The sequence below is a fragment of the Rosa chinensis genome, chromosome 1 (assembly GCF_002994745.2).
Source record: "Rosa chinensis cultivar Old Blush chromosome 1, RchiOBHm-V2, whole genome shotgun sequence".
In the NCBI taxonomy this organism is placed as follows: domain Eukaryota; kingdom Viridiplantae; phylum Streptophyta; class Magnoliopsida; order Rosales; family Rosaceae; genus Rosa; species Rosa chinensis.
The window spans coordinates 19,545,085-19,551,898 of NC_037088.1; the positions used below are offsets into that span (position 1 = coordinate 19,545,085).

Consider the following 6,814-nt stretch of genomic DNA (forward strand, 5'->3'; position numbering starts at 1 on the left):
GTATCTACGCGCTGGCGTCGGAAGAACAACCAGAGCTGCGAGGAGCAGTCCTAGATATTTTGCTCTATTTTTACTCTTTGCGCCTATATCTAACAATCTTATTTGTACTATAAAATTATTTAAATATTTATTTATTTACTTATCGAATGTCAACTTATTTCTTCATAAATAATAAATTTATTATTAGCAGGATCCTTGGGGTGATTCAAGCAGTACAATTGCAACAAGCCTCATGTCATATGTTAATAGAGCACTCATATACAAGAAAGAAAGTTTTATAAATTATAACCAAAATGTTTTAGGGGAGTTGGTAGGTCATTGTCGCGCCTATCTTGGGTTCCCTTCTACAAAGCTTGAAGAAAGAAAGGAAACCATAATCACTTGAGAAATAGATCCAGACCTAGCACATTTGAGACATGATGAACAACTACAAATTTTGTCTTTCTTGAAAGCATATCTTTTAACTTTTCCACATCTGGAACTCTATCTTCATTTAGGTCCACGAATTTCAAAATGGCACCGGTCTTTTGAGCTACAAGTTGCCAGGGAACAATCGCATTGTGATGTTCGGCAACTGTGAGTAAGATCTACAATAAAGATTAAGTGAAGCAAGAGTTGACAAATATTATTGAAATTAAAGGAAATTGTATTTACGATTCAACTCATAAGATTACATAAATACTGTGATCACGACAAGCGCGCTCATGTACAACTACTTGAGCAGATATAGGTAGAAAATGAGATCACGGTAATATGCGAGATGTTAATCAATTCCCAAAACTTAATGGGTGAATGCAGCATAAAGTGAGTGATTATTAAAAAAAGAAGAAACAAATCAAGAAGATAGAAAATGTTATCTACCTCATCATTTGATTTTATATTTTGGAGTCCCCACGAGTGCGCAACCAGATTGATAGCTTCAGTAGCATTCCTAGTAAAAACAATTTCTCGAGCATCTGATGCATTGATAAATTCTGAAATCTTCTTTCTCGCCAATTCATATTGCATTGTTGCCTTTGAACTAAATTTACCACAAGCAGCAAGAGTTATTTATTCGCAAGAGAGTGACAAATAACTCTAGTTGATGTAACAGAGAACCCTATCTCAAGAATGTCTAACTACGATAATCTCTAAAAAATCCTAAATCGACAAAGTTGAATAGTTGGACTAATGTATCCCACTATGGTATGTTATTAATCTAGTCTCTACCTTAAGTAATGAATCCCGCGATGCACGTTTGAATTGTAACCTTCATACTTTCATAGTAATCTTGCAAAGCCTTTAACACAGCGATAGGCTTCTAGGAAGTTGCAGCATTGTCCAAGTAAACAAGTTTAGAGCCATTTACTTCATGTCATGTAATAAATGTGAGTACTCTTAAGTGAGGAATTATAGGAAAATAATGGGTGGTTAAAAGTAGAGAGACCCGGTGAAGGATAGGGAAATCAGGTCGGGTCGAGTGACCGAGTGAAAGGGATGTGGGTGGAGCTGCAACAATAGAAGTCGAGACGAGAAATCGTTGAAAGGTGTGAGGGGTGCAGTTGGCAGCGGTTCTTAGAATTGGGAATGAATATGGTAGCAATTTTAGGGCCATTCCTTCCAGTGTCATCATCAATTACTTGTTGGTTTTGGTCTTTAGAATAGGATTAGCAAGATCAAACCCATAATAAGAGAGCAAATATGAATCTAAGAAACCTACTGAAGAGAGTTAAACTTGCCTACTCATAATAAGAGAGCAAATATGAATCTAAGAAAACCTACTGAGACATTTGACTAACAACAGCTAAAGCCTTGCTATATCAAACATAAACATTGGATTTCAAGAATCAAACTTTGACTCCTCAATTTTTCTTATGGTAAACAGATTGATCATAAAAGAAAAGCAACCAATCAAGAGAGAATTGATCAGGAACGCTATTTCAATCAACAAATCCATTAAACCAATCAAGAGACTTAGCATAAAAGAAAAGAAAAAAAAAATACCTCCCGTTTGGAGCAAATCAGAAAACAAGCAGGCTTGGATTGGGAAAGCCGGAGAAGATGACTGCAAGTCTACAATGAAAGGAACTGCAGGAAGAAGAACTCGACTCAAGGGCTCGAGAAGAACCCAGAACTGCGCATTTAAGAAGGCAAGGAACTGGTTGCAGATAAGATTTATTTATTTATTTATTTTTTGGCTACTATGGGCTAACGGCATATATACTATACTTGGGATATTTTGGGCCCAAATCTCGTCTAGGCTATAGCCCAAACAGCTTGCCACTTGCATACGCCCCTTACTTGGAGCTTCAGCAAAGGAATATTTTCTGTTGTAATTTATAACTAAATACTTAAATCATGCACATTTTGCATGATTAAGGGTAATAGGCTCCGCAAATAATTCCTTAAATTAGAGTTTGCATTGTAAATTTTATAGCATAGTGTATTCCACACATGTGGTGCCTTAAATTGGACATATCATGTATATACAATATAGGTCATGTCATGAGTTCACTACTAGAAATTTCCCCAATAGCACCCCTTCAATAGCCACCACACATCTATTAGTGCCAATACTAAATAGTATCACACTGATCTGAAAATTTGGTGGGTTTTTTTTTCCCTGTCACTGACATCAGTTTGTATAGTATGAACAGTATACAGAACATAGGACAATAGTGACTATGGGTGCCAGATCAGTGGGCATTATGAACAGTACAAAGAGCATTGGACTTAGTTTAATGAAAATAATAACTCTATCGGTCCTCGAGATACGATTAATAATGGGCTAGGATTAATGGCTATTTTCATTCCGCAAAAGGTTAGTAGAGAGAAGTAGATCTAGATCTGGATCTACTAAACCCTCAACTCTCTAGCTCCCTTCACCTTCCGTCTCCGATCCATGTCCCTCTTAGCCAAGAGAGACGCATCTCTCTTCTTCGTTGGCTTCTCGGTCCTCTCTTTGAGCAAGTGAGTCACTCTCATATATTTTGAGCACTGGCTTGAAGGCTGAGCAAGTGTGTTGAACATCAAACAGTGCTGCTTTTGCAATCTTATATATTTTTGAGGACAAAAGAAACACATAAAACAGTTTAGAAGCTACAACCAAAAAGAAAAAATTTAGCTGCAACAACCAAAACTTATTCTTTCAGTTCAGTTGCTTCACAAGTTTCTCACCTCTTGAGATCCTACTTTGAATTTGAAAAAAGCCTTGTCATCACCCTGCATTCAAGAAACCATGAAACACAAACTGTTAAATAAGCTTATGCAACCCGAAATAAGTCCCCAGTAAACATATCATAATTAATCAATACCATTTGCCCATGCTTTAAGCATAATCTATACAATTTGAGAAGACCAAAAATGGATAGAGAGAAAATTACCTTTAAAAAACAGGTGGGTTTTGTCTTCTAGATTTTGCATACGGTTTCCAAGATGGGTTTACTGCTCTAGGTACAGGCTTATCCTTGTTCTTCTAGCCAAACCTACATTGACATACATGATAACCAAAGAAACTGAGACCCTTCCATTAAGCTCGCATTATAAACAAGATCAATGAACTGTAGCACAAAACAAGCCACACCCAATTTAGCAATTAAACACCAGAGAAAGCACTGACCTTTACTCCAAATTGAGCAACGAAAACGAAAATGGAGCTTGTTTTTGAAACCAAAATTCTCAGAGGCTTTTTATCAAACACCTTAGCTGCACTACACCTTGGCCGCACAAAACCAAGGAATGATTCTATCTATGAGTTGCTCTTACCAAGGAAATTGCAGCCATGGCGAAAGAATGAAAGTTTTGGGTCTCAGAGTTTTGGCGAAAATGGAGCCTCCAGCCATGGCGGCTCGTCTCGTTGAGGACTTGAAGGTGTATCTGGGTGGGAAAGAAAACAATGAAAATAGAGATTTGCCGAATCTCTATAGGTTTTCTGTTTTTTAAGAATAAGAAAATTATAAAAATGCCCTGCATGTTGGTTGAAAAATAATAGTTCTCAATTAAAAAAAAAAAAAAAAATAGGAGAGAAATGGGGACCCTGCATGGATAATGTGTAGGAATGAACAAACGGGGGTGGGGTACCCGCGGGTTTTCCCCGCATTTGTCAAGCGGGGGCGGGAGCGGGGTTTCCCATTACCCATGCGGGTTCCCCATTTTTTTTTTTCCAATCTGAGCATTTTTATAATTTTTCTTATTCCTCATGAGTATCAAACAGTTGGATCTTCGTATAATTGTGAAAAGATGATTCAAAAGAAGATCCGTGGGGATTCGATCGTTGGATCGTCGTATAATTTTGTGAGGATGATTATAAAGGCGATCTGGGACGATCCAACCGTTGGATCTTCACATAATTTTGAGAGGATGATCCTAAAGGCGATCCGTGAGGATCCGACCGTTGGATCTTCGTATAATTGTGAACAGATTATTCAAAAGGTGATCCGTGAAGATCTGACTGTTGGATCATAGTATAAATCGGTAAAGATGATCCTCTAGGTGATCTGTGAGGATCTGACCGTTGGATCTTCGTATAATTTTGAGAGGATGAACCTAAGGGCGATCTGTGAGGATCCGACCGTTGGATCATTGTATAAATCAGTAAAGATGATCCTCTAGGTAATCTGTGAGGATCCTATCGTTGAATTGTCGTATAATTATGATTTGTGAATTATTTTTTGTCAAAAAAAGAAAAGATTTTTTTTTTAAAAGATAGAAAATAAAAAATTTCAAAATAGAAAACCAAAAAATTTCATATAAAGAAAATGGCAAATGCGGGGGTGGGGCGGGGAATCCCCCATTTGAAAATATCCCCAGATGGGGAACGGGGGTGCGGGGGAAACTTGAGGTGGGGGCGGGGGAATCCCCTGTTTGCTCATTCTTAGTAAATAGTAATGGGAAACCCCGTCCCACTACAGTTTGCCCATTCCTAATTGGCAGATTTTTTTTTTCTTTTGAGATGTTCCTAATTGGCAGATAACATAACTAACTTCAGAAATAGTATGAAGGGTAAAAGGCCCAAAACAAAAAATAGAATGTGCATGTATACGTGAGATAAGCATTTACTTCTTTTGGCAAATGGTTGATCCGATGAGATTTAAAACTATTTTTACAGATTAACTTTTGTTTGACTTTCTTTCTTTTCAAAAATCTAAACATGAATGTGTGTTTTCCATCTCGATATTATACTCTTTTAATAGGGGAGTATTCTATGAGTATTGCATGACTTGTACGTGTCAAACATTCCATATCAGTATGGTCCATACAAATGTACTCAATACTTTGCATATATCCCCAAATTAAATTCGTATTGAATCTTAGTTAAATAACAATTAATGTATTGTTATACCTGTTCTTTTCTAGTATAACACCGTCTAGGTTCAATTAATCTACTTAAAATATGTTGAAACATGACTTCTTTATATCTTGTTGAAAAATCAAGGTTTGCCTTTTTTCCCTCTCCGGTGTACACCAACTTCAAAGTTACTCAAGAGTATTTTTGTTCCAAAATTCCTACATCTTCTTTATGATTTGTTATGAATGATTAAATATAGTAATATTTTTAAAATTTCATAAATGTAATCAAATAATTAATAATGGAAACAAAAATATGTGAACAACCATGTCAATTATGTTTGAATACACTGCCTCAATAACTGACAAATAATAAACAACAGCATAAAATTTACACATTAATGCAATAAAGAGATATTTGTTGTGTTGTTGTAGGCCTGGCTGTTTGGGTGAGTCATTTTGTAATAATTCATTTTTTACATTTAATGAATTGACACCCTCTTTGATAAAAAAAAAGAAGAAAAAAAAAAAGAGAGAGAGATATTTATTGGATTATATATAAAAAAAAGTTATTATCACAAATGGTAACTGAACTATATCTCAATCTTATTGATGGTACCTGAACTTCAATTTTGATCACAACCAGTACCCGAACTTTTCGATTTCATTTTAAATGGTACCTAGAACCACCTTCGGTCACTATTTCAACTAAAAACTGCATAGGAGGCAATCATAGTGATGATTTTTGATGATTTCAAGGGTTGCAATCATATATAGTGATGATTTTTTGGTAATAGACTTGCCTTGAACTTGTTTTTTTTAATTTTTTTAATTTTTAGATTTGGCTTTTTTGTCCAGAATAGTGACCGAAGGTGGCCTTAAGTATCATTTAAAATGAAATCGAAAAGTTTGGGTACTGGTTGTGATCAAAATTAAAGTTCAGGTACCATCGATAAAATAGAAGATAAGTTCAAGTACCATTTGTGATAATAACCCTATAAAAAAAAGTGATGACTCATATGAAAAATCACGAACATGTTAGAAGGAGAGGAAAAGGAACAAGAGAAGATGGACTTGCTTCCTCAATTGCTACTGGTGTTAAAATTAGAGGAATTTGTCTGATGAATCAATTTCACAGATTTGACAACAACACAAGTTTTTACATTAATACAAGGGGAAATAACAAAGTTCAACAAAACATGAAAATCAAATAATTAATTGGAAATGAAATTAGAGATCAGAGAAAATGAGAAGACTAAAACGTTTGAGAGTCTAAGATGTGAGATGAAAAAGGAAGAAGAGTACCCGCAAGCGTGAGTTTAGTATACAAATTTAGGCGCACGTGTCATTTGTACATCCGGATATAAAGGTTGCTGTCTCTAATGGTAAAGCATTTACATATTAACACAAATGAAAAAGTTGCGATGTTCTGAGTGTTTATCGAGTGTTAATCCGTGCTTTCTATTTTTCGAATATGTTGGTTTTTTAACCAAAAAGGAATTTTGGTCCTCACGACGTTGCCTGCCTAAATTGCGTCAGTTTTAACTTT

At 35.7% G+C, this 6,814-nt stretch overlaps 2 long non-coding RNA genes across 2 annotated transcripts; both read right to left on the bottom strand.

The window, feature by feature from the left end:
- Positions 1-235: 235 nt before the first annotated feature.
- Positions 236-1,693, bottom strand: LOC121051366. The gene is made up of 3 exons (XR_005805514.1): positions 1,210-1,693; positions 862-1,021; positions 236-587 (listed from the first exon to the last, which is right to left on the bottom strand). It is a non-coding gene; the product is annotated as an uncharacterized LOC121051366 (long non-coding RNA).
- Positions 1,694-2,609: 916 nt separating this feature from the next.
- LOC112181447 lies at positions 2,610-3,895 on the bottom strand. Its single transcript, XR_002928861.2, has 4 exons — positions 3,599-3,895; positions 3,363-3,464; positions 3,157-3,201; positions 2,610-3,031 (listed from the first exon to the last, which is right to left on the bottom strand). It is a non-coding gene; the product is annotated as an uncharacterized LOC112181447 (long non-coding RNA).
- Positions 3,896-6,814: the final 2,919 nt, after the last annotated feature.